The sequence below is a fragment of the Dermacentor variabilis genome, chromosome 5 (genome assembly GCF_050947875.1).
Source record: "Dermacentor variabilis isolate Ectoservices chromosome 5, ASM5094787v1, whole genome shotgun sequence".
Classification (NCBI taxonomy): Eukaryota; Metazoa; Arthropoda; class Arachnida; order Ixodida; family Ixodidae; genus Dermacentor; species Dermacentor variabilis.
Window position 1 is genome coordinate 21,789,969 of NC_134572.1, and position 25,531 is coordinate 21,815,499.

Genomic DNA, 25,531 nt, shown 5'->3' on the forward strand with positions numbered 1-25,531 from the left:
TTAACGCCATGGCGTTAAGGGCCTCGTGTCGCAGAAAATTCGGTGTCGGTGTCGGCGGAATTCTCCATGAGCAAAAATTTCCTATATATTAAGGTATATGGATATGCCGCGCCTTGCTATATGACATGTGGCATATGCGGGCTACTGTGCCACACCATTATATCATTAAAGTTTCTCATACCTTGTCTTACATTCTTGACATATTTATTCCCCTGAATTTTGAGAATGACATTCCACAAACAAATGTCATGAAACAAAACACCGACAACGTATGCCTTTTATGTTAAACCTTCTGAGACAGCCTCGGTGTTGTTTCCGTGTGGGCAAAGGGCGAAACAATAAAAGAAGCCTGAAAATGATGCAATTTCTTTGGCGCTGCGGGGGGGGGGGGGAGAGGGACTATCTCCGGATTCGACCCACGCAAGAGGCCGTGTTTCTACCAGAAAGCTCTCCTTCGTGAATAGCGTTCGCCATCAGTGTTCTCCGGCAAACATTACGGTTATATAAGCAGCAGTTACTGGGAAGCACTAGAAGTCAAAAATATTTGAATACTATCGCTTTCCACTCTTACAGGCGAAGTTTAAGCGTCCTATAACTTTTTGAGTTTGTTATTAATTGAAACGTATGCTGTTCTGTGCGTTGTACGGGCGATTTCAATGAATGTACGCACCGTTCGCATCAGCCATTGCTCACAGGGGTATGAGCCTTGCTTATGATGGTAGATGCTTGTTTTGAGGTTGTTATTTATTGAAACGTATGTTGTTCTGTACGTTTTATGCGTAATTCTAATGAATGTATGCACTGTTATATTGACTTAGCTGAGTGCTTGTGGCCTGTACATTATGTAGGGGATGAGCCATTGCGTTTTTCCTTGCTTAAGGGATTTGAGACATTGCTGATAATGTTAATTTATGCTAACTGATGGAGAGGAAAAATGCCACCATCGAGAGGCTAACAGCATCGCTGTAAAAGCTAAATTGATTATTTCGTGTGCTTGTCTAAAAAGTCGCAACAACAGATGCGGTTGAGTGGTGATGTAAATAACAAAATGTAAAGAAGATAGAGAGAAAGGGAGAATAATAAGAGCTCACTGGATGGCTACGAGTGTGTTACATGAATATTTAGGCCCTGCTGTGGTGCGGGGTTCGCGTTCTCACTCCCAAGCATCCGAAGGTCCTGCTCCCTCCATGACAATTTAGTTGTTTAAATTATTCTTGATAGCGTTGAGGCTGGAACTACTGCGCTTCTCTCCGATGGTCTAGCGGCCGCCGGCTTTCTAAGTATCTACTGGCGCTACCGCGCGCGTACGTAGCAGAACGCCTCACGACTCGCCGCCACCACCGCTCCCATAAACACCATCTTCTTAACGCGATGCGGCGTAATTAATAAACGTTTTTCGCCGCTACCGCCTCACGAAGGGAAGCGCGAAGTACGGCCGCGCCATGGCAAAACTGCCACGATATTGTGGGTGCAATAGTTAGATGCGAGGGTTTCGCAGCCCGTGATGATGATGATGATGATGATGATCTCATTGGCATTGCCTTTGAAACAGCGTGGCGACAAATAGTCACTTAGCCTGCCTGATATAATCAGGTTTTACTGCTGCGCCTATCGGAGCCTAGCATTTTGCCAAGATCTCCTTGATATCTACGCCTGCAACGGCTTCTATTCTATAAAGTTCTTCCCTACTTTGTTTTCCAGCCGTGATTCATCGGTCTTACGCCATCAGCTGATGTTCGTAAAAAATTATGAGATTTTACGTGCCAAAACAACTTTCTGATTATGAAGCACGCCGTAACGGAGGATTCCGCAAATTCGGACCACCTGCGGTTCTTTAACGTGCACCTAAATCTAAGTACACTGGTGTTTTCGCATTTTGTCCCCATCGAAATGCAGCCGCTGTGGCCTTTGCGCGATTTTACCGATCTCTTCTCTCTCACTGGTGCAAGCACCTTACCGCGCGCTATTCCCCACTCTCCCTGCTCTCACATATGTCTCTCTCTCCCTATCTTTGATCGACTTCACCGACAACACAAAACTGAGGAGCGTGCTAAGAAAAATTAACGTTTTAAAACTGGAAAAGTGTTTTCGTTGTAAGCCGATACCACGCCTTTGCACAGGCCAGTGGATCACAAAAAGCGCAGTTATGCTAACACGACTTCCTGGTGTGATGATGAGTGCTGTCAATGGGCTGTAATACCCCTTTTTCTCTACAGAGGGCGCTCGTCCAACTGGTATTCAATAAATACAGTGAACAGAAATACAGGGCCAGGAAATACCTTGGGTAAAAGAATATCAATACCTTAGCATATGGATAAACGAAGGCAATAGATATATGGAATCAAAGGAAGAAACAATAGCAATGAAGGGGAAGAGAAATGCAGCCACAGTGAAACACAGAGTGCTATAGGGAAACAATAGGTACGAGGTGTTCGAGGTATGTGGAAAGGTGTAATGGCTCCAGGACTTACATTTGGAAATGTGGTTGTTTGCTTGAAATAAGAGCTACAATCAGGACTCGATGGCAACCAAAGGTCCGTGGGACGCCTCGCATTGGGCGCTCGCGGGAAGACTACAAATGAAGTTGTGCAGGGTGATATGGGCTGGACAAGTTTTGATGCGAGGGAAGCTCACAGTAAAATTGATTATGAAGAACGACTGAGGAATGTAGAAGAAAGTAAATGGGCCAGGAGAGTGTTGGTGTACTTGTACAGGAAGAACTTTGATTCACAGTGGAGGAAAAGAACTAGGAAGCTCACCAGAAAGTATGCGGCCTGTAGGATGAGCAACCCAGCAACAAAGAACGTCAAGCAGAAAGTCAGAGAGGCTGAAATAATCTCATGGGTGGCGGCAATGGAAAAGAAACCTGGCATGAATAACTACTTAAGGGAAAAAAAACGAGATCAGGAAAGAAACAATTTATGGTAACTCAAAGGGATGCCCATTACTTTTCGAAGCGAGATCAGGATGCCTAAGAACACGCACCTATAAAGCAAGATATAAGAAGGAACAAGCATGTGCTTGCTGCGGTAAAGATAGGGAAACGACTGAGCATGTTTTATTAGAATGTGAAGATATCTGCCAAGCGGTCGATTTAGGCACCACTGGCCTCCTTGAAGCCCTTGGTTGCGCTTGAGCAGGGGGAAAGTAAACATGTCCGCATAGATATTAGTAAAAGTCGATTGGAAAATTGGTGGAATAAAAATAGGGAAACTACAAAAAAACGGAGACGTACAAAAACAAAGTTCTCAATAGAGGGTCAGAAAGTTTGGTTATGGGAATTCACCGTGTTCTTTTTTTATCCTTTTATTTTTTTATTCTTTAACCTAGGTCAGACGTTAGGCAGTATAATAGGATGAGCTTGGTGGCGCAACCCACCCCCCCGTTCCAAAAGGGATGTTCATTATATCCATCCATCCATCCGAGCGCGACGTTGAGCGATTGTCTCTGTACGCGATAATGCGGTCACCGGCACAGAACATGACACAATGTTTTCCCTTTCCAGAATATAGATGGCTGACACAGCATTCGCAAGGTGGCCACAGATAATTCAGGGTCATTATACGGCGTTCCTCAGAGCTTCTACATCTGCCTTGCGTGATAAGCTGCCGTGATTAAAACACAAGGACCCGTGTTATAAATCCCAATTATATAAATGCATGGATTTATTTCTATGAATAACGTTCTGGTTGTGTGTTACCAAACATTGTAGACAATGTGCTCTGTACAAAGCGAGTCACGGATGCTCCTTAGCTATGTGTCTAAGAATAAAACGTGAAGTTCAACTGTTTGAAATCGTAGTCAGTGCAGTTCTGAAGCTTTCGCTATGGCGACCGTGTATACAGATGGATAAATTACGAGTAGTCACGATGCCAAAGGACGGTCAGCTATAGATGCAGCTTGTTGCTTAGAAGCCAGCGATGGGTGTCACGTAATTGTCGATGGTCACGGCAGCTCGCCAGAAACGTGTAGAAGCCGAACTTATTGTCAGCGATCACGCCACCCCGAGATCGACATCGCTCAGTGGTCTACTGCAACATACGTTGTCTTCTCCACGTATGTTTATGCTGTACAGTCAACCACAAAATTTAAGGAGAACGGGATCTTAGAAAATGTTCAGTTCCCAGCAGCCTGTAACAGTAGTCAGTAAAACCGAACATCACAATGTTGTTCACATATACTGGTAGATGCTGTAAATGCGAATACTAGGCAGTGTTATGAGGCTGCGCAGATGTTCATATTTTTCTCAGATTTTGTGTTCCTTAATATTTTATGGTTGACTGTCCTTGCCCTCCCTTTTGCACAGCCTCGCCGATTCTACGGAACCACTTGCTTTGTACAGAAGTCAATCATCGGCTCACCTTTCTGAATGCTGGCGCCGAAGTCGCGATCTCTGCGCCTTTACTTAAATGATAGCGCAAAAAAAAATAGGATACTTACCCGGAACAAAGTTTCATTTCGCTAAGCTATGAACACGTGTGATTTAAGGAGGAAGATTATATTAACTGATCTTTCCTTAAATGAGCGCATATTACAAAACATGGCTATTTTGATATTATTGTCATTGTTATTTGACAGCATTTAGAAAATCGACCAAGTAAAATAAAGCGCTGCTTGGAAACATGACAGGCTATCATTTAATCACCGTAGCCCTTAACAATGAGATATTGCACCACGGGCATTTCTGTATTAATGGGATCACGTTCACATACTAAAAAAAACATACAGTTGCTTGACATACAGTTGCTGTACAACCTTGCTCGCCCCTTTAGATAAGTATATAAAACAAAAAACAAATGCGAAAATACCCGCGTACTTAGATTTAGGTGCATGTTAAAGAACTCTAGGTGGTAGAAATTTCCGGAGTACTCCACTACAGCGTGCCTCATAATCAGAAATTGGTTTTGGCACGTTAAACCCCATAATATAATTTTTTAACAAAAAAATTTGTTAGTATTTCTTGATCATGAAACCTGAACGTCATTCTCAATTAATTCATTGTTTTTGGCAAAGCAGTGCCAATTTAAGTGAGGACATTATATATTCGCCATCAAGAACTATTAAGACGTAGTGATGTAATTTCGCTCTTCGTCTTGTACGTTTACTCTACGAAGTTCTTTGTCTTTATTGTTATTATTTTCACCCATTTCGGGAGCCTCAATCTCGTAATGAAGTCGCACCAGGTTCTGTATTTTGCTTTAATAATTTCGGCGCCTAAAGGTGAAAATGCACTCTCGCTGTAACAAAAAGCGCAATTCCCATTTTTGTACTGAAGTCGGTCCCGTTTGATGAAATGGACTCTGCTATAGCTGACGTTGCCCGCATTGCAACACAGCAAAGAAGACCCTTTCGTGGGCACCATAAAAGTTAGTGCTTCGTTGTGTTTAATGTTTTCGAGAGGCTATTACTTTCTTTATCGCGTTATGAGGCTTATGAGGAGAATGCCTTGGGACAACCAAAATATTCCACCCAGTCGAAAAATGTGAAGTCATGAGAGAAGCACATGACGCAATGTACAAGGGTAATGATTCACCATTGCTTCTTTTATTCTTTCAGAAAAAGAAACTGACCGTCTCCATTTCTTCTCCGAAAAGTAGGACTGATAGGCAACATTTTCCCTCATGACCATTGTGTCGGGTCTACGAAAGTACGTCTGACTCCTGCATGATCACTTATATATTCCTTCATGGAAATATACTTGTGCTACTAATTTTGCGAAAATGGAAGTTTATGCTAGATCCTCACTTGTTTTTCTAAAAAAACGCAGTGCGCGCTTTCATGTCATCAGCCCAAATTAATTGGCTCAATGACAAAACCTTAAGCGTGAAGAATTTAATACGTGAATATGAGAAGAATTTCGTTCGAGGTATTTGTTTTCTTTCGCATTACCCTTTATCAGTTCGCGAACTCCCATTTCGAATTGAAAAAATGAGGTGGCCAATGTTCTTCAATAGCGGTCTAAGTTGAGAAGCCCCTTAATTTATCTACATATTCTTGCTTTGTCAATTTTGTGTACTATTATAATCGTACGGAAACCCCTTCTAACCGATGCGACCGCACAAGTACGTACAATTGTGGTTGCATAATTTGGCAACGACGAGCCATCAATAGGAATATCCAACAACTTCTCCGGCCTCAATTAGGCTTGGTGCGAAGAGTATTTGACACGTTTGCCAACCTTGAAGATCACAATAACTCTTTGATCCGGCAGGTATCACAGTTTTCAATATTAAACTTTGTTTTAACATTCTCTTTTCTTCGGGATACATATGAGGGATTGTAGAAAAACAGGAAGCGCCTTCTTCGACTTGGCGACGGCAGTAGCAGCACTACAGGCTTCAGGTTCTGGTACGGTGGAGGCTAAATGAGCTGATGTTCTACGGGTAACGATTTGGACTTTAGTCTGTATTCTATTGATCGTAGAAAAGTTGTAGTTATTGGGGCGCACAATATATAGTACTTACAATTCTCAAAATTCTCAAGTGCGCAAAGAGCATTTTGCACGCATGCATGTTGCCATTACTGACTGTTAACACGGGCATGCGACCTCTGTAGCGCTCGGATAATTTGTTATTCGCCTGTTTTCGATGGCAGGGGACTAGTCAACGCACAAATATTAAAGTACGGTGCGTTGGCTGACATCGCTGACCATGAGCTTTCGGCGTGGAACTGGCAAGAAAAAGCTGTTTTGAGAGAAACCAGTGCGTTGAAGGCTATACTAAGTGAGGAACCATAGTGGACGAGGCTTTGCAGTTTGTCTGGTTTTTTGTTGCACTGCAACGGCTGGCCCACGGAACTATTGTTCTGTCAGTAAATTTCTTAAGAGTGTTCGCCATTGAATGTGCTAGTTATTGAGATGTACCAGTCACGACGCAAACACTGTCATTTTAACTGCTTCAGGCCCCCGTAACATATTTATTGGTATAGAAAACGAAGCGGCAAAGCGCCAACAATTGTGCAGGCCCGCTCTATAATGATTGACAAGTTCTTCAAAATGCCATCAATGCGTTTTCAGTTGGGTCGGCTTCTCCTGCTAGTTTCTAATTGTGCAGCGAAGCATGCTTGTAGGCCTGTTTGCCTTTTGTGTCGACCTTGGGAAAAACGACGTTCTGCTTTCCAGTTCCCGGTCTCGCTAATGGCGACATTTATACTTTCTTGCCTGTCAAAGCTGTCAAACGCATATGCTTTGTATTACTTTGGATTACTATATGAAATACCAAAATTGTTTCCGAGATTGCCTTCCATGATTCTTAGAATGACGTCGCAGTTTTCTATACTTTACACGCATACGTTAATATGTTTTTTTTTTGTCGACGTTGAATTACTAATACTTTTGCTTCTCGTTCACAAAGAAACAGCTTACACATCATTGCGACTTTGCAGGCGGTAATCGTGAAACTGCGCTTGTGTTCAAATTACTGTAGTGCCTCGCAGCGGCTCGTTCTTAAGCGTCGCTCTTAATGAGTGCTACGTAACAAATACTGGCCAAATCATTTGCTGCGCTAAGCCTTGCTTCTTCCCGTAAATTTTCGTTATGCTATTTTTTTCTCACACTACCTTACTTTCCACGCCAGCTGTACAGACGGTGTTCACATTTAAACAGCGATTTGTCAGACGTCCGAAACCAAGGCGTCGTATCTGTCTCAGCATTTTTTTTAACGCTCAGTTGCGATTAGTGTGGTAAACGCGCCAAGTTTATCGCCAGTCCATAGCTTCCTATATCGAACGCGAGAAAGTGACCGACACACACACACAAAAACAAAATGCAATCGAAATAACAACACAGCTTCAACGGGGCTAGAACTGCCCTGATTTTGGAAGCTAGGTTTGATTGCTCGGTCATCAGTCGCAGCTGTTCCGTGCAGATGCACTTTAACTGAAGCGGCAGCCGCGCTTTTTCGACTTAGGGCAAGACCACGCTGCGATCGATGACCTCCTAGGTCGCAGGGATGGAGCTACGGGTTGCCGCTTTTACTGACAGTGCGTTGGCTGATTGCGGGCTCCACAGAAGGAGCCCGAGTGCATGTACGCGTAGCGACCGCAAAATGTTTCAGAAAACGAGATATAAATAAAAAAAAAAACTGGTGGAAGATTCAATGCACTTGTATGAACATGCGTCAAGCAAGGCTTTCTTGAATCATTTTTATTAACTTAGCTGTGCAAAGAGACACACAATACTATTTCAACCTGTGTAATTGCTTACTCTTTATGTGTAAATTCAAATGCAATTTAACATGGCTTCATTGTATGCAACGGGGATGCACCGATGACTTTCAGCTAATGTGGCATTTTGTGAGTGGTCTAGGAAGAAATGTGAGAGGTGCATATCTACAGAAGCGTGAAATGTAAGGATGCATGTTGAGCGTTTCGAACCTTCTTGCAAACACGGCATCAAGCCGAATAAAAAAGGTTGCTTTAAAATTGCCAGAGCCAAATTGACATTAAGAATGACAGCGACCATACATATTTTCTTTACGCGATCACCACAGTACCCCGTCGCATAGAATATGAGCAGCAAAGCGACAATAAAGTATTCCTCTTTTAAGTTTTCATTCCTGCGAAAGTTCTTGCCGTTGGTCGCTTGCGTCATTGATGACATCAGTGAATTTCACTGATCCATCTGTTTCTTCATCTGCTGGCTACCCTACATGTTGTACCAATAGTGCTGTTAACGCTTCTACGACAACTTAATAACGCAGTTGGCTGCGTTATTTATTGCAAAATGACAACTTTCAGGCTTTCAGGCTTACTTAAGTAAGGTCCATGATTCGAGTCATGCTTCTCGGATGGAAATTAACCTTAACAAATGCAAAGCTATGCGAATATCTCCTAATAAACAGCCAGCTCAGCCAACGTACTGAACGATTCACCACTGCCATCTGTAACATCGTATCGTTCCCTTGGCATCTACATAGCTAACAACATATCCTGGAAACTAGTTGTACAACACAGTATCGAAACGAAACCGTACCTTAGGCTATCTAAAAATATTTTTTACCTCGCGCTAGTTTGACTAAAGCTACTGTTATACGCTATATACGTCCGCACACAACAGGAATACGCTACATTCATATGCGAGCCCCACCAGCGCACACTTATAGACGCACCTTATGGCTCGAAGAGTAAGCTCGAATGGAATACACAAAGACTGGTGGAAAAAGCAAGGACAAGCACTCTACGAACTGTTGATTCCTGTCAAAGCCCTACCGAAATATACGGTCTTTCGAGCGCATGCCTCACGCCACTTTATAGTGAAACTGTGAAACGTATCAGGAGGAACTATCCCGCGTGTGAGAAGCAATCGCTAAAAAAATCAAGCTCCGCCTTGTGCAAAACAGTAGACGTCTCACTTATGCAGATATTTGAATGATAGTTGAATGTTGAATGCATTGGATGTAATGTTTTCGGTAGAGGAACTTGAAGCTGCACTGGCGACTTACAGGCGCTCTTCGTCACCTGGGCCGGACGGCGGTACCTATGCGGCGTTCGGCAATCTTGGGCAGAAAGTGCGACTCATGCTGCTAAACCATTACAACAAGTCCTGGTTGTAAGTGTCCACCTAGTGGACGTGTCCATTTTGTCTGCTGCTGAAGTGCTGATTGGCTAGGAGCGCCTGCCTATTTCTGAAGCGTACCCAAGCCCAGCGAACCAGAACTTCAGCAGCAGACGAGATGGACACGTTCACTAGGTCGACGCAGGATACCCCGCCCTGGTTCTTTCTTCTTTGTTTACCGCGCATGGCTGGTGCCGCCGCTGCCGCGGTGATGTTGATGTTGTTGTGGCTGCTTCATGCTTTAGAACGGGTGGGCGCTAGCGCTGGGCCCTAGCCGTGATAAAAAGAATTCAAACAATAAAATTGCTAGATGGATGGATGGATGGATGGATGGATGGATGGATGGATGGATGGATGGATGGACGGACGGACGGACGGACGGACGGACGGACGGACGGACGGACGGACGGACGGACGTTATGAGCATCCCCTTTGGAACGGTTCGGTGGGTTGCGCCACCATGCTCTTGCTGTTATACTGCCTAATGTCTTACCTATAGGTTAAAAAAGATACGCAGAGATACTGACACGCTGGGGCGAGCGCCATCTGGTGGTCATGCAAGGAACGCAGCAAAGCACATGGAGCGCGTACACCGATGTGATTGGTTGGTCTATTTATTAATAGGCAGCAGCAACTACGGTCACAAAACCCGGCGTGGTTCGCAAAGCAAAGCTTAGCGTTTAATAAATAAATAAATAAATAAATAAATAAATAAATAAATAAATTACTGCAGTGCTATCCAGATCAAGATATATTGTTTAGGAAGCTTGGGTTGTGATATATGTGTGTTCTCTGACGTACAAAGTGCTTCCTTGAACTTTCTATTAACAAGGGTAAATGTTACCCGGCGTTTATTTACACATTAATATTTGTTTCCTTGACCCGGTTTAATATTGATATACATGTTATAACCAAGCGAGGTGTAGCCGACGTCCCACGTGAGGCCAAACTATTCTAGACACATATGTAGAAAAATGGAAGCTAGACACCCTAACAACAATATAAGCTTTGTGGCAATAGTCTTTTCGTTGTGGTCAGTAAGTCCACCTTACGCAAAAGTGGAAGGCTCTGTCCTCGTCTACCCATATAAAGATTTATCTTTTTAAGGCAAGGGGAAGTGGGCTTTAGTTCTACCTCCCAGGACTTAATATTATTATTTCGGGTGGTATGAAGGATTGTAGAAGCACTGGTGGAATATTCACTGCCAGTGAGCAGAGAAAATTAATATGCTTAAAAGCCAACTCAAAATTTTCACGTCGCTCCATGTTGAAGCTTTTTTTGCTGCTCTCATGACCTCTGTCTGCCAGTTTATTTTTCTTTGCTTTTTTGAGTAATCGCTTGTTCTCAACAAGCGTGAATTCCTTCTGCTATAAAGTTGGATTACGGTGAAATTGTTCAATGTTATATAGTGTTTGTGTGGTTTCTTGTATTCGACGCCTCTGATCTTCGAAAATCTCCGCTCAATGTACATTGATGCCGATCCATTTTTTTTCTTTATTTTCACGGAGAGGCCCATCTACGACAAACAGCCCAGGTTTCCCGCTCATCTATCTTGATACTCTCTCGCATCGTAGATAGAAAGATCAAAATTGATGGCTAAAATGATGGAAGAAGGTATCCTGCCAAATCATAGCCTGTTCTGAAATTTTATGAAGCAATAGTAACAAATCTAATGGTTGAAAAAAAAAACAACGAACACTGACCAGGTAACAAAAAAGTGAGAGATTTCTATGCTTTGTGTAAAGACAAAAAAAGGCGAGAAAGAAAATAAAAAAAGATAAGAAAACTGAGAAAACTCAGGCGCGTGCGTAGTGACAAAAAGTTCGATAGTGATCTCTGGTGGCATTTCCCATTTAGTTTTTCCAAGCACTATACGGCTCATGTGACGGGAGCGATTTCGTTCGATAAAGAGAGCGCGTAGAACTGTTTTCAAGAGACAACGAAATTGGCTTGAAAGTGGCTTGTCGAAGCAGCAACAAAGCGAACCTTGGGGAACACGCCAGGAAGTCGTCAACTTAGATGGTTTCATTGGAACCTCTGATATTTTATTTGGTCCAGCATCGACGCATGACTTATAGGAACACAAGTCAGAGTGCATTCGTAAAAAGAGAAAATATATAGAACTGTGTCACACGCGCAAGCGAAATGAGACATAGCTATATTTTCTTTTTTCTGTTATTTCTAGTTTGGCTTTAGTTTCTAACCAGATCTTTTTTCCATCGCGGTTGGTTTAGTGCAGCGCGAGATAAGGAAAATAAAGTGAGAATTTGTAGAAAAAATGTTTTGACTGTAGTCTTGATGAGATTTCTACTGGTTCTTTTCCGTCCGAAATTCAAGCGCTGAAGCTAGGTGAAGTAGCGAGGTAAAGCCCGGTTACTGAACGCGATGGCAGTGATACTCGGGAGCCATCTGCGATACGACCGTTCTGACGACATTGGACATCACTTTTCTTTTTGTGCCAGCCAGAGCGAGAAATTAGGAAACAAAAATGTTCCAGCCATTGTATGATACAGAAAGAAGAGCATCAGGTGAGGATTTCACATAATTCGCAACAAGAGAAGCAAGCTATTTTCAAGCCAACGTGACACAACCAAAGAGGATAGCGTATAGGAATGCTGTTGTAAGTGGAAGCTATTGCTCATTTCTCCAGGCAGTTTATTTTACAAAGTAGATGTTTTATAGTTACGTTTACTATATTTGCACGTGTGCTGTATATGTGGAGCCGACGTCCGTGGATGCATGTATGTGTGCGTTTTTGCGCAAAGGCTGACGTGTAGGAGTGTACTGAATTGCCTGTGGACGGGAACTCGAAACCTAGAAATCAACTTTCGGATAACTGTAGGCAACTGTACCTTTTGTTTACTTTAAAACTTCTAGGGCTATTCTTACGTAAAATGTGGTATAAGGGATGTTTGTCATAGGAGAGCTGGATTCAATTTCTGTGGTGCAAGGTTAAAAATAACGCCGCGTTGTGCTTTTTATCATAGAGCAAGCCAGTGGACTTTTCCTGAAAGCGACAGGGCGCGTGCCACTGAGTGAGATCGGACACAGTAAGCGTTGCTGCCTAAAGGTCCTAGAGATTGATCCTCGACTAAGAAGGTCAACAGCGCCCATTCACTGCCCTTATCACACGTGCACACTCGCTTTCTTATCTTCGGGCATGATGCGGGAAAGGAAACTAAAGGCTGGGAATAAATGAAGGACAGGGCTTTGTAGAGAAGCTGAATGATATATAGGAACGCAAGCCATTGTCCACGTGCACAAGTGAAAATTACCACGGAGCCCGTGTCTCTCTTTTCAAAGGATGTGTTCTCGCGTTCCTTTCATTTTTATCTATTGTTATACGCTTTTAAAGCCTTCCGAAGGTCTCTGGACATCCTTCCTCTTCTGTTAGTTATCAAAGAACAGTAGAAACTTCAAGTAACTTGGTAGCGTGCAGATATCTGAAAAAAAAAAATTTTTATTCTATGCATTTAATAATGTATTTGGTGGCTCCTTCATTTGAAGAGTTGATTGATGGGCTAGTTGGTTTTCCATAATAGAACTAGCAACTAAGCGCGATAAAAATTTAGCACTTGTCTTTGTCCTCCGTTTTGTTTCTGTGATTATTATCGTACTAAGATAATCACACTCCTTCACTTGGCTACATCACATCAGTTTGCCAAGAATATAAGTAAAGCTTCTTGTAAAAATGATTGCTTAATGAATTATTAGAAAAGTTTACATACACACTTTGCACTTCCTGTAGGAAGATTCAGTGTTCTTGATGACAGCGTAGTGGAGATACTATTGAACTTATTTCTTCAGGCAACGCATTATTCACGGCGACGGGCGTCAGTCTCAATCTAATAACCACTCGTAACTAACTACTTAATTTACTCTCTTCAATCAAGCTTCAGTTAATTTAGGCCATAAGGTACAGTTGGCAGTCAGCACTAAAAGCATAGAAGCTTAGCGGTAATCGTGAGATTTGAGATATCCAGTATCCAATATCCAGTATACCTGCCGTGGTAGCTCAGTGGCTATGACGTTGCGCCGCTGAATTCAAAGTCATGGGCTCGAATCCCGCCCAGACGGCCACTTCACATGGTGCTTGAATGAAGCAGACTTTGACCTTGGCTTGACTTTATTAAAATTTAGACAACATGTGAAGAGGGCTAAAGGCGCCACACGGGGTCACCTTACTAGACCTTAGACACCCTGCATTCATGCAGGCACAGTTTAGACATAATGAATAACGAAGTACAAACAATTTCTTACAGGAAGACTACAACAATTCACGTACAGCAATATAAATATGAAAAGTACACCGTACATTCAAATCAATCTAATTAAAAATTTGGAATAACCACAGACATGTTCACTTGACAAAAAACAAAGCAAGAAATCCAGATTGGATATCCTAAACAACAATAAAAAATGTTCATTTGACAAGCATGTTCACTTGACAAAAAAAAAAAGGAAGAAATCCTAACTGGCTTATTATACACGATTGAAAAAAAAACTTTTTGCCAGTTTCTAACAGAATCTAACAGAATCTAACAGACAGCAAGGATAAAGTGACCAAATTGGCAACAAATGTCCAATGAGTTTCCAAACTGGGTTTGCGAAACCGCTTAGAGCGCCGACTGCACTTTGAAGTTGTCCAATTATAATTCCGAAATCAAGCGGCTAACCGTCATTTGAGCGCGTAGTTACACTTTGATGTTCCTACTTATCTCAAGGGGGATCAGCGACAGACGCGAATAGTCATATTGTAATTGAAACTCCAATGGTAAAAAAGAAAGAAAGAAAAACGCAGGTTGGCAGTCTGAAAGGACCGATAAAGTAGAACTCGCTCACTAATTGACTCGCATTTTGAAATGGCTCTTCTTTACAGTGTCTTTCACAGTCATTCTCCGAGCCTATTCCAGGTAATAGTTTAAAACTGCAGTCCTGAAAGTTATCGCCACGTGGACCTATAGGTGCAATTTGGCGCAGTTTGTTACGACGGAGATTGCTCTTACGTGACGCAACTGGCGCAGTGAATATTCTCTCACACGCCTCACATTTCTCCTGGCGTTTCTCTTCTGTGCAAGAAGTAATAATTTCTTGGGCGTTATTTCTAGATCTTAGGCCGATAGATCTTGGACCGAATTCACAGAGCTATTCATTCTTAAATTTTTTTTTCACAATATCACAATTGACTGGCATATTTCTTTTTCGTACAGTTTTAGCGTAAGAATGTTTTTGTGAATGTATGCCCTGGACATTTTAAAGAATGAATGAATGATATTTCATAATTAGACAAAAAGCCGTTCAAAGAAATATTGTACAGAAGGAGCTCCCGAGGTCAAGGACTGTAATGGGACCTCCTCTACAGCGTATAAGTAAAAACATAAACAACAGTCGTAACCATTAATGTAAAATATTTAAAATAGCAAACATAGAATTGGTTTACGACCGTACTAATAGAAATAATATCAGCTGCAAATATGCAAATACGTGGAACATCTCTAAATGTGTACAGCAGATAAAAATACGTACTATACTAGAAAAAATAATTATTATTACATTGGACTAGCTACAACAAATTATAGCAACAGAGCTCTATAGAAGCAACTATAATGTCAGTATAAAAGTAAAGGGATAATGGCGCGTAACCAACCGAACCCTTGTTCTTGTACCGTAAGTGTTATCGAAGTGTACATTTGGAGGGAAGAAAGGTGAAAGAGACATAACTAAGTGGTTGCAAATGATAACATACACGTATGGTCTTTCAGTTTTCGTTCAAATTCAAATGATTTACACGGCATAATATTACGACGTAGTGTGCTTCAGAAGAAAGAGGACGAACAATGGGCACTGTGCTTACCATACTTAGTTCGTACCTTAGAAAAAAGTGAAGTTATTGTTGAATGCAAATATGGTAAGATTAGTATTTCTTAGACAAGCTCGAGGTATAGGACTGTTGCGGTTAGAGTTATCAAGTTTTCGGTATAGGAACGTACCAAGATAAAAGTTAATAAGTTGGTCTACAGTAAGAATGCCATAGTTTCGTAGTAACTGATTGGCATTGAACTGGTTCGAACTAAAACTTGTTATCCTAACAGTCTGGTTTTGGAAGACTTTAATGTTCAAGTGGGTAGCATACGTATAGGCGTGGTGATTTTGACGTGACCACTTTTGTCACGCCGGACTTGGCAATGGAAATTTCAGTCCAATTAGCATGAGGTCATAAAGCAGAATACACAGACGTGCTATCCAGAAGGTGCTGGTTTAGCCCTGTGGGTAAGACGCTCGGGTCCTGAGCGTGGGGTTGCAGGTTCCAAAGTCGGGCTGTGTTCCAATACTTGCCGCAGAAGGCACAGTAAACGGGTAAGTAGACAGCGGTCATCTTAAGTCCCGTTCTAATTCTCGTCACGTCAGAGCAGACAGTTTTGCGAAGACAGCATTGGAGTAAAAAAACGATGCAGGCTACTTTCCTGACCAAACAATATGGCTGCTGAGCAGGGCGCTTGGAAACTCTACGGGAAGGTCGTCTGCCTTCAAGAAAACATAGACACGCTTTCCTATGCCCTGAATCTAAGTCGCTTTGTTTTTCTCATAGGTTTGCTGGCGCAACGATTGAAAATACAGAAATAATCTGTGCTTTTCTTAACTTTTTCTTTGTCGCCACGTGGTTGCGTCACGTCGCGCAGAAGCGTCTTCCCACAGCGGAAGTAAAAAAAAATAGGAGGAAGCATTACGTCACGCAGGCAGCCTTGGCAAGGGAACGCTCCACTAAGCCACAGTGGTGGCCCAATACGCGACCGCTTTATTCGACATCGCGGAGCAAGAATCGAGATTTGCTGAGGCGTTTGGTTTCGAGTAGCCATGCCAGTAGTATTTATTTGGTGCGCGCCTGTTCAGCTGCCCTGCCGTGGCTCTGCCTGTAGAACGGGAACACTAAAACCAACCGCACACTTTACATGTGATCACGTGTTGGGCTACCAGGTTTGGCTTCAATCGTGTTGTGATACGGTTCCTCTTATCTCTTTCCTTCCTCCATGCGTCTTCCAGACGACCGGAAACGCGTTCCATTACTTGACTCCGAAGCTGTCTCCTTAGATATCTACGTGGACTGTCTCTGATGCTGGCCAGAATTGGAACACACCCTCAACTAGCGCTAGATTTTTAATGCGAAAGCATTATATGCCCCATGATGCGAAAATTAGCGGCATGACTGATTGATGGTACCAAAAATGGCCGACGGCGCAGAGAGTAAGACACGTTAAAAATGCTCGCGTTGATGCCAAATTGCTCAGGGAGGTTCCTGTAGACAAAGTAAATTAATGATTCTGAAAAGAAGATTTAGTATATTTCAGCCTGTGTGGAAATCGAGCCCGGGCCTCCGGTGTGCGAGACGAGCACGCTTCCCCGCCGCCACGGTGACTCCACAGTTCCGGCTCACGGAAGATGTTGCTTAGTGCACGCATCACTGGGCACGTGATGCAGCAGCCAATGGGGAGGAAGTGGCGCCACGCCTCGCACGCGTCACGTGTTCTTCGCATTTAATCGGTGCTGGGCACTGCAATGGACTCTCGAGGCCACGTTATGAGTGTATAAAGTGAGCCGGTCTCTGACCAATAATTACGCAAACACAAGCACCGAATCAGTAGAAAGAACTTTAATACATGTCGAAAAGATCAATCGGAAACTTTTCACCAAAGGAAATTGAATGTTTTCGCTTTCCCGCACGTAAGCAGTCTTAAGTGTCTCTGCCGAACTTTGCCGCCTCTTTGGCAGTGGGCCGATACCTTGTATATACATTGGTATGCGATGCCACATTTGTATTGCTTACATGTACAACTAGTTAATTTTTTCGGTGATCAACTTGAACTGCTATGCTCACTTTCAATAGCTTTAGCCGGGCCGCGCGCTGTTCCTCGTCATCGCCGAGTTTCGTGATACGTTATGCTTCCTGCTTTGCGTGCAAATCCCCGTCAACGTAGCCACATGCCGGTGTTCCGCTTCTCTCTTTCCCTTCTTGTTTATTCTGTTCTTTTATACATTAATTTCTTTATAGCGTTTACAGAGACGAAGTTGGAACGCAGGCGATAGCTTGCGTGGACAAGGATGCGCGCATAACATAGGCTGCCGAGAGCGAGGGTGATGTGGCATCGTGGCGATACCCTCTCTCCTCATGCAACAAGTGGAGCGCCAGCAGGTGACCCTATTCGGCCGCTATGCTCCGTCGAGGCGCCCACGTGACGTAGCCTTCCAGCCAATGGAAATTAAGGTGCTGTTTCGCTGCTACAGACGCCGACTCTATCGCTTAATGGGTCATTTGATTATTTCCTTTGCAAAATCATCAGGAATTTCTTGTTAGGTGCACTTTCTGCCGTTACGAATGACTTCAGTTAATATACCGCTATTATTTCCCCTACTTCAAAAAAGAAACTACTATCTTCCATTTCTTACTTATGTCATTTCCGCACTCTAGTAATCTTTTTCATAATACAGTATTTAGCTCTCTTCAGTTTGTTAGAAAGTGGAAAATCTTTTATACCGGCTAGCCAAATTGCCGGTAAACTACCATAGTTTAGTTTTTTAATATAGATTATCTTTCGCGTGCGTCAAGGCTAGAAGCTTATCTGACAGCCAAGGATTCTGCGCCGATGCAAATTTTTGTTTTCTCTTTCTTGCGTATAACTTCGCGGGGGTGGTGATTTTAGTGCAGATAAAAAAAAACGAGATGGCCGTTTGTTGATCTTATATATCTGCTATAGTATACCAATCAGCATGGCTCAGTGAATCAATGAAAGCTTCTTTGTCAAGTGCTGGTATAAGTGGCTTTGACTTAAGCTTCAGTACTCTGAAAGCGTAAGAATATTGGATAGTGATCTGAGAGATTTTGTAATTGGACACATGCGTTTGGTAGAGACAACAAATTTGAAAGCGCGTGTTCGATTAATGTACCATCCTCATAGTTAGTGCACCGTGTAGGCACTTGGACCAAGCATTCGTAAGCGAAGTTATTGAAGAAACTTGAAGATTGTAAGGCGCAAGTAGACGAGCTGTTTGCAAGGGTAATGTTAATATCGTCTATGATCATTGCGTTTTTATTTTCGCTTGGGGGCTACTCAATACGTCACAAAACAAGACGTAGAAATCGGTCACTGACGACGTAGTCGAGACATACACAACCAATTATGAGATATTTCTTGTTTAGATTAAGAAGGTCATTTTAAGTTCAACCCTTACCGCTTCACAGTTACCTACGTTCAGAAGGTGATGCTTTCTTCTTTTCGTGAAAGCACTTGAAATATAGATTGCGGCACCGCCGTGACAGATGTACTGACGATCTGAGTATTCTGCTTCATAGTTAGCAAAGCAAAACAGCTTCTGGTCGTGTTTACCTAACCAAGTTTTGGAGATCCCAATGATTGAGCATGTGAAATAAAGTGTCGTAATTAGATTCCAAAAGCCATCATAGTGTCTGCGTAGACCACATTAGTTTAAGTTAATAATAACATATAGCGCCGACCGACGTGGGGGCAACGTGGTCGGCGCTCGGAGGAAAACAAAGTTGGGCGGCGCGTTCTCGAGGCGCGAGAGTCGGCACGCGCAGTGTCCTCCTCGAAGGCGGCCACGCTGGTCGCCGCAGCCACCGCTCCGCTCGCCGCCTTCGCTCTTCTCCTGAATCAAGTGTAGGCACGACGGGACGGCTCATTGGCCGCCGTCACCTCCTCCAGCAATAGATTTGTGATTATTAGACATATTTATTTAGATTGTTAGTAGTAAAACATGACGACTTTGTGTTACGTGTATGTAGTCGTCTGGTGGCGTACCCTCAGCGTCAGACTTGGGCACACAATAAAGAGAGGTAGGGCTGGGCGAGCCCTCAGATCTCCAGCGCCAGCAAGTATGGTCGTGCGTCTCAATTCTACATGCCGAGATTGCAACACTTTGTGAATGTCTCTCGCGATACGATTTGTCAAAGGCGAAGGCCTTTCCGCTTCCATCAGGCCCACCGAACCACCTTAGTGGATGCGCAGTTGCAAAATAATACAGATAGCGTCACCCTATAAAATAACACTTTCTTACTTTCCTCTGTTGTACCACAGCTATTTCATGCTGATCGGCTTTAAAGCTTCAGCTTTATATGAACGGCGTCAATTTTCTATCACGCCTTTGCTTACTGTTTCATCTTTAATGGGTACACGAGGAAACACAATACAAACAGCCTAGCGGAGTGCTAAAAGTCCTCAAAATGTTCTGAAATTGAAATTTTTGTTGGCATTTCATCGCGGAAGGAAGGCCTGTCAGCTCTTCTATACGCCTGAGGTGTCTGGGTGCCTTTCTTTTTTTTTCTTCTTTTCTTTCTTTCATTCCGCTTGCAAAAGATTTGACACTACGCAGCAGGAGCTAGAACAATGACGGATTTGGTCATCCGCAGAGTTGGGCAATAATAATAAATATAATACATCTTAACACTATAGAAAAGTTATTAAATGTTGCGTAATACAAGAATAAGAGAAGACAAATTTGTTTGATTAAATATTTTCCACGGCTTATAATGTCAGTCAGAGCTGCTCAACTAGAAAATTTGCAGGCACAGCTTTGAATCAGCTTGCACAAGGTAGGGTTGATTGGAGATTTCTGGGAGAGGCCATCGTCCTGCAGTGGACATTACAATAGACTGATGATAATGATACTGATGATAATGAAGAGCGGGTTAGCGGTTGAAGATTTTTTTCACATGTTTTAACCTCTACTTAGATGTGTGATTTTCATGCGTTAGCATTCTAAGGGTACTTCACGCGCTTTCCGGGGGCTGTGTATCAATGTTTGCACGTTTGGCCGTATTTAACCGCTTTCTCGCAACCTCGGTCACTGGGTAGTTCGTGGTCGAATTGGTTGCGAATCGGGCTGCTGTGATGAGGTAACAGAGTTCACATTTAACGATCTGACCACCTTTGGCCACTGGGTAAGTGGCAATGTGTACATACGTGCTGCTCTTCAACAAACTTCTTTCACGCCGACATGCTGGTCTTGAATGAACCTCTTTGATGTAGGCTTTGTAACTAGGTATGTGTCACTGAGAATGTGCCTTAAATTTCTCTGATTCTTAGCTGAATCGAACCCACGTCACCATAGTTCCCCCAAGGACAGTAACCCGACGCTTTAGCAGGTTCCGCCATAAAGGCACTGGGTATTTGCCGGTTTTTAATGAACGCCTCGCCAACTTCAGTCACTGAGTATGAGCCACTTGAGCGTTCGGCAAACGAGGGAGCGGACACCGGTGCGCCAGGCTCTCCCTGATAAGGGAGGTACCCTAACGCCGGTTCCTCAGGACCATTAATAAAGTTCTTTGTCTGTCTGTCTTCTTGTCTCGGAGGCCACGCGCGCGCTTCTCAGAAGTGCCACTAGATGGCGCAGCGTGTTCAGAAAGAAGCTTGCTGCGGTAAAGGTAGGAAAACTATGGAGCATGTTTTATTAGAATGTGAAGACGTCTACCCAGCGGTCGATTTAGGCACACTGGCCTCCTCGAAGCCCTTGGTTTCAGCGGGAGCAGTGGAAAAGTAAACATGTCCGCAATAGGCATTAGTAAGAGGTGATTCGAGGATTGGTGGACGAAAAGTAGGGAAACGACAAAAAACGGAGATGATAAAAAGCACAGTTAGCAATAGGGGATCAGAAAACTTAGGTGTGGGAGCTCATAGTGCTTATTACTTTTTTTTTCTTGTTTTATTGTTTAACTTAGGTAGGACATTAGGCAATATAATAAATAGCAAGAGCTTGGTGGCGCAACCCACCGCCCCGTTCCAAAGGGGACGCTCATAACATCCATCCATTCATCGAAGCTCGAGAGGAGCCCGGTTGCCGTGTGATGTGTTTCGCAGCACTTGCACGCACCGGCGCGCGCCATGTGTTCCGGAGGCCATGTGCAGGCTTCACGGTGGCGGCGGTGCTAGATGGCGCCGAGGGTTCTTGGGGAATCGCGATAAAGGAGTCCCGCTACAGTACACGTCTCGTGCATGACTCGTTTCGATGGTGGGAATACGTTGCGTCGATATATTGATTCAATTCTAAGACATTTCCGTCGACAGTCGTTGGGAGATGGCTTCGGCCGCAATTGTTTTTAAAGGAAATGGGGACAGAGGTTCGCACGAAGATGGAGGTTGGAGGTGATCAACATTAGTAAATCAAGCGATTTGGCTGACGAAGACAAGTCCTCCTGTCGAGACGTCGATTTCAGCGGCATTTGTGTTCGCGCACTGTATGGTAGCGGTTTGACGTGCGTGTGCGTTAATTGCGCCCGTTACGACTGTGTATCGCTGCTCACCGGTTGTGTACATGAAATTATTTTGCCAGCCTATCCGCCGTTACGCCTGCTATTTCATTCCTATGCCATTTGCGACAACTTACCTTCAGAGGCTTCGTTACATGGACAAGAATTTCAGCGTCCTGAGAATGTTGTGCACGGCCACACTTTCATGCTCGCCTAAAACGTTGAACCTTTGCTGCAGGGCACCCTCGTTATCAGATATACACGATTCAAAGAGAATCCTGGGCTTAAGCTGTGCCTTCTTTTTTAGCCTTTTTATTGGTAAAAGAAATTAGTAACATGAATAAGATAGCGGCTGCTAAACAAAAAATATAGGGCTTAAAATAGCCACTACTGAGAACCTCCAGCCGTTCGTATACCAGTTTGGTTAAAGCATACAGCTGCTGTGCTGGGTAACAGAGGTTATTTTTTTATTCTAGTTCATGCACTTAAAACTCGAAGATGCACTTAAAGTCGAAAACTGCAATGACCGTTACTCGCGTCATTGCAGATATCGGTGCCCAGTGCAAATTGATCGTGCCCAGTGCAAGCACCGTGGATGTTTCTTAGGTGAATGAGTCTCAGCGCAGAAGGAGTGCCGTAGAGACAAGATCTTTAAGCGGAACACAAGTCACGTTTACATATTTCTTTTTTTTTTGGGGGGGGGGGATAAGTGCGGCAAAGTCAGTCTTCTTTACCCAAAAAATAACATCCATGAAATAGAGCACTCTACTTTTGCAAAAGACAACCGTATACTGATCGTCGTGTTGTAGTATATATTATGGTTGGAATCTACAAATACGAATGTGAAAAGAAAGCGCGAAATCACGCGTATTGAAGATATCAACGAAAGGCATAGCAATTTGATACAGCGTAAGAAGATTTAAGCTTCACTACAGGCTGTGAACAGAAAGAGATTATGGGAAGACCGACATGTATTCAATTGATGTTTGTTTCTGCAGGCATCCAGAAAAATGCTGTATTTTTCTTCCGCAGCGTTCAGCTTTTGAAGCAACTCATTCTCCCTAAAGAAACGATTTTTAGTACCGCATCGAAAGACGCGAGCCTGGTTATCCGTTTCTGGCGCACTTCTTCTTGCCATTGTACTGTGAGCGTGCTCGTTTTCTTGGCATCGAACCAGGCGAAGAAAACAAGAAAGCTGTGTTCGACAAAATGTCCCGAGAGGGAATGTTTTGAAAATGCTCGCCTGCCGTCTCTATGGGAACCAAGCATCAGGGGTCAGAGCTATTGATTGTCCATATATATAGTTCACGCCGCCAAGCAGCCGCAGTTTTCTTCGCTCCTCTCTTCTCGTCTCGATGGCTTGATGCTTTTTAAGGCCCGCATATATTGCAGCTTGCGAGTGAATTGTCCAGTTTGCGTTCTTCTTCTGACCGCTCTGCTTTTTTATCTGTTTGCTCGCGCAAGATATGCAATAACACTGCGCCATCCTTTCAATATTTACATTCATAGGAAAAATTAGCATTTCTTAGACCGTGTATAAGCATGGGTTTGTGGGAAGAAAAACAGAATTAGTTTTATCCAGTGGGCGGGGCTTACAGTAACTGAAACTGTTGGCACTAAAGCTTCGTGACGTAGAGAGATGCTCACAAAATAAAAAAACGAGGACATACGGTAGGGCGTAATGCTTTTAACTGCGATTTTACCTGAGCGGAACTACGACTTTGTTCATGTGCACATTGTAATTTATTATCATCACTTGCCATTTTGGTCTCTACATAATGCAATAAAGAAAACAAGAAAGGAAAGGAAAAGAAAAGTGTATTGATCTAGTATCTTTGCGTCCAGCTTATCATGGGATCTATTCAGAATTAGACCTCTCCACAATATTCTACAGTGCCTTTTCAAATACCGCATGATGAACTCATGCCGGCATTGTTCCCAGACTACGATTAGATGTGGTCTTTGGGAAATTATGTGTATATCTACTTCCATGTGTCCGCACCGCAAAGGCTGATGGTTATGACATACCACGAGCTGTGCACCGCGTTCTTTGTGTTCGCGCACATCACGTGTGCGAATGGAAGGCGTTGGATGATTCGCCGCCCAAAATCGGAAATCGGCCGCTAAACGGAGACTTTCTCCTTGGACCTTGACTAGACTGTAAATCCAGTTGAAGTGCGGCCATTACTTGCATTCTTGCGAAGCATGGGGTTTGAGGGGTGGGTGTGAAGGTTAGATAGGACAAGAGACATTTTATTAAGACGCTTCGTCCTCGTCGTCATTTTTTATAGCTTTCTATTTCTCGCCTTCCCTTTACTTCGATGCAGAGTAGCAAGCTAAGGAAGTTAACCTGAGGCAAACCGCTCTGCCATATTTAAATTGAATTTAATATCTCCCTACTACTTGCAAATGGAGGCGCTCAAAAATTCGTGGGCTATATCTTTTATTGTATGTCTCTGGTGTTTCATGTCACCGTTTTGGCGCTAGAAATGTCAGCTGGGAAAAAACAACCGCAGTGCCATTATTTGAGACTTTACAGCGTTTAGTGGTGCTTTTCACGTGTGGGCATGTCACCAGGGAGAACAAGTATGGACTACTCGATGTCGTCCATGTGGCTGTTGGTGACAAGGCCCGTATAACAGTTAGTACTTACTTTCACCCTGCGGCATTTTGTTTAGTGTAGCTCCAAATAAATGCCCCGCCTAGAGAAGTGCTACAATCATGGAATGAAGAGGTGGGTCGAGGTTCATTTCGTGCTGATAGCGCGAAGTGCACTTGTACACTCTTTCGTTTAATTTCCTTTCTTTATTATTTCGTGTGGCGAACCATACAAAATAATATAAAAGACAGGCGTTAACAGGTCAATTGTCTCAGCTTTTTATCCGCTTAACTATATTGACAAGTGATAACTTTACCAGACGTGGCTCGTATTAGGTTTTATATAGTCCAATAAAACGAGTGAGCTGCAGACAGTGGTCTTGGACAACTGTGACCGGACTTCTGAGACCGTCAATTCCAAGTTTCTTGGAATTCATGTAATTATTCTTTCTTTACACATTTACCTGCACTAAACCTCCAAAAACACTGCCGCGAGTACTTTCATTAAGTGAGTAGAGTGTCCGAGCAATCTCATCTCGATCCTCCTTGTGCTGCATTAAGAACCGATGTAACTTTTACAATATCAAGACATCAAAATACCGCGACGTTCTAAAATTTGGTTTGCGGACATTTTGAGTTGAATAAAGCACTTGTATACGTGCAGGTTGCACAGGAGAATGATTTTTGATTGCTCTATCAAGGTTTTCTCAGCAAACACGCTGCCTCTCTCCCGCTTTAACTGTATTCGTTTGTGCGTGATTATTTCCTTGTCTTCATGATAATTTATGGCGGTGAACGCTGTTAGCTTTTGAAATGAGAAACAATATGTTAATAAAATTTACATGTCCTCAACGCGCAGTTTCTTTAAAAGATGTCCAATAGCTATTCCACTTTAATATGCCTATGTTCACAGTTCATACTGAGTGCGGAGCCCTGTTCACACACAATACAACGTTTAGGCAAAATTTGTATATTGATATAGAACATGTGATTACAAACAAACATGATGCTGAATGCACAGAGCAGTTAGTGCGTAAGTGGTCTTTCTCATTGGCCGGCCGCCTTCGCTAATGGTGTGTACTTCATCAGCACTGACCGAAACTTTTCCTTACTAACAATTCTAG

At 43.2% G+C, this 25,531-nt stretch overlaps 1 protein-coding gene across 2 annotated transcripts in view; it reads left to right on the forward strand.

Moving 5' to 3' along the window:
- LOC142582345 (uncharacterized) overlaps positions 1 to 25,531 on the forward strand; it is a 238,370-nt gene that overhangs the window by 192,846 nt on the left and 19,993 nt on the right. The window lies entirely within an intron of this gene.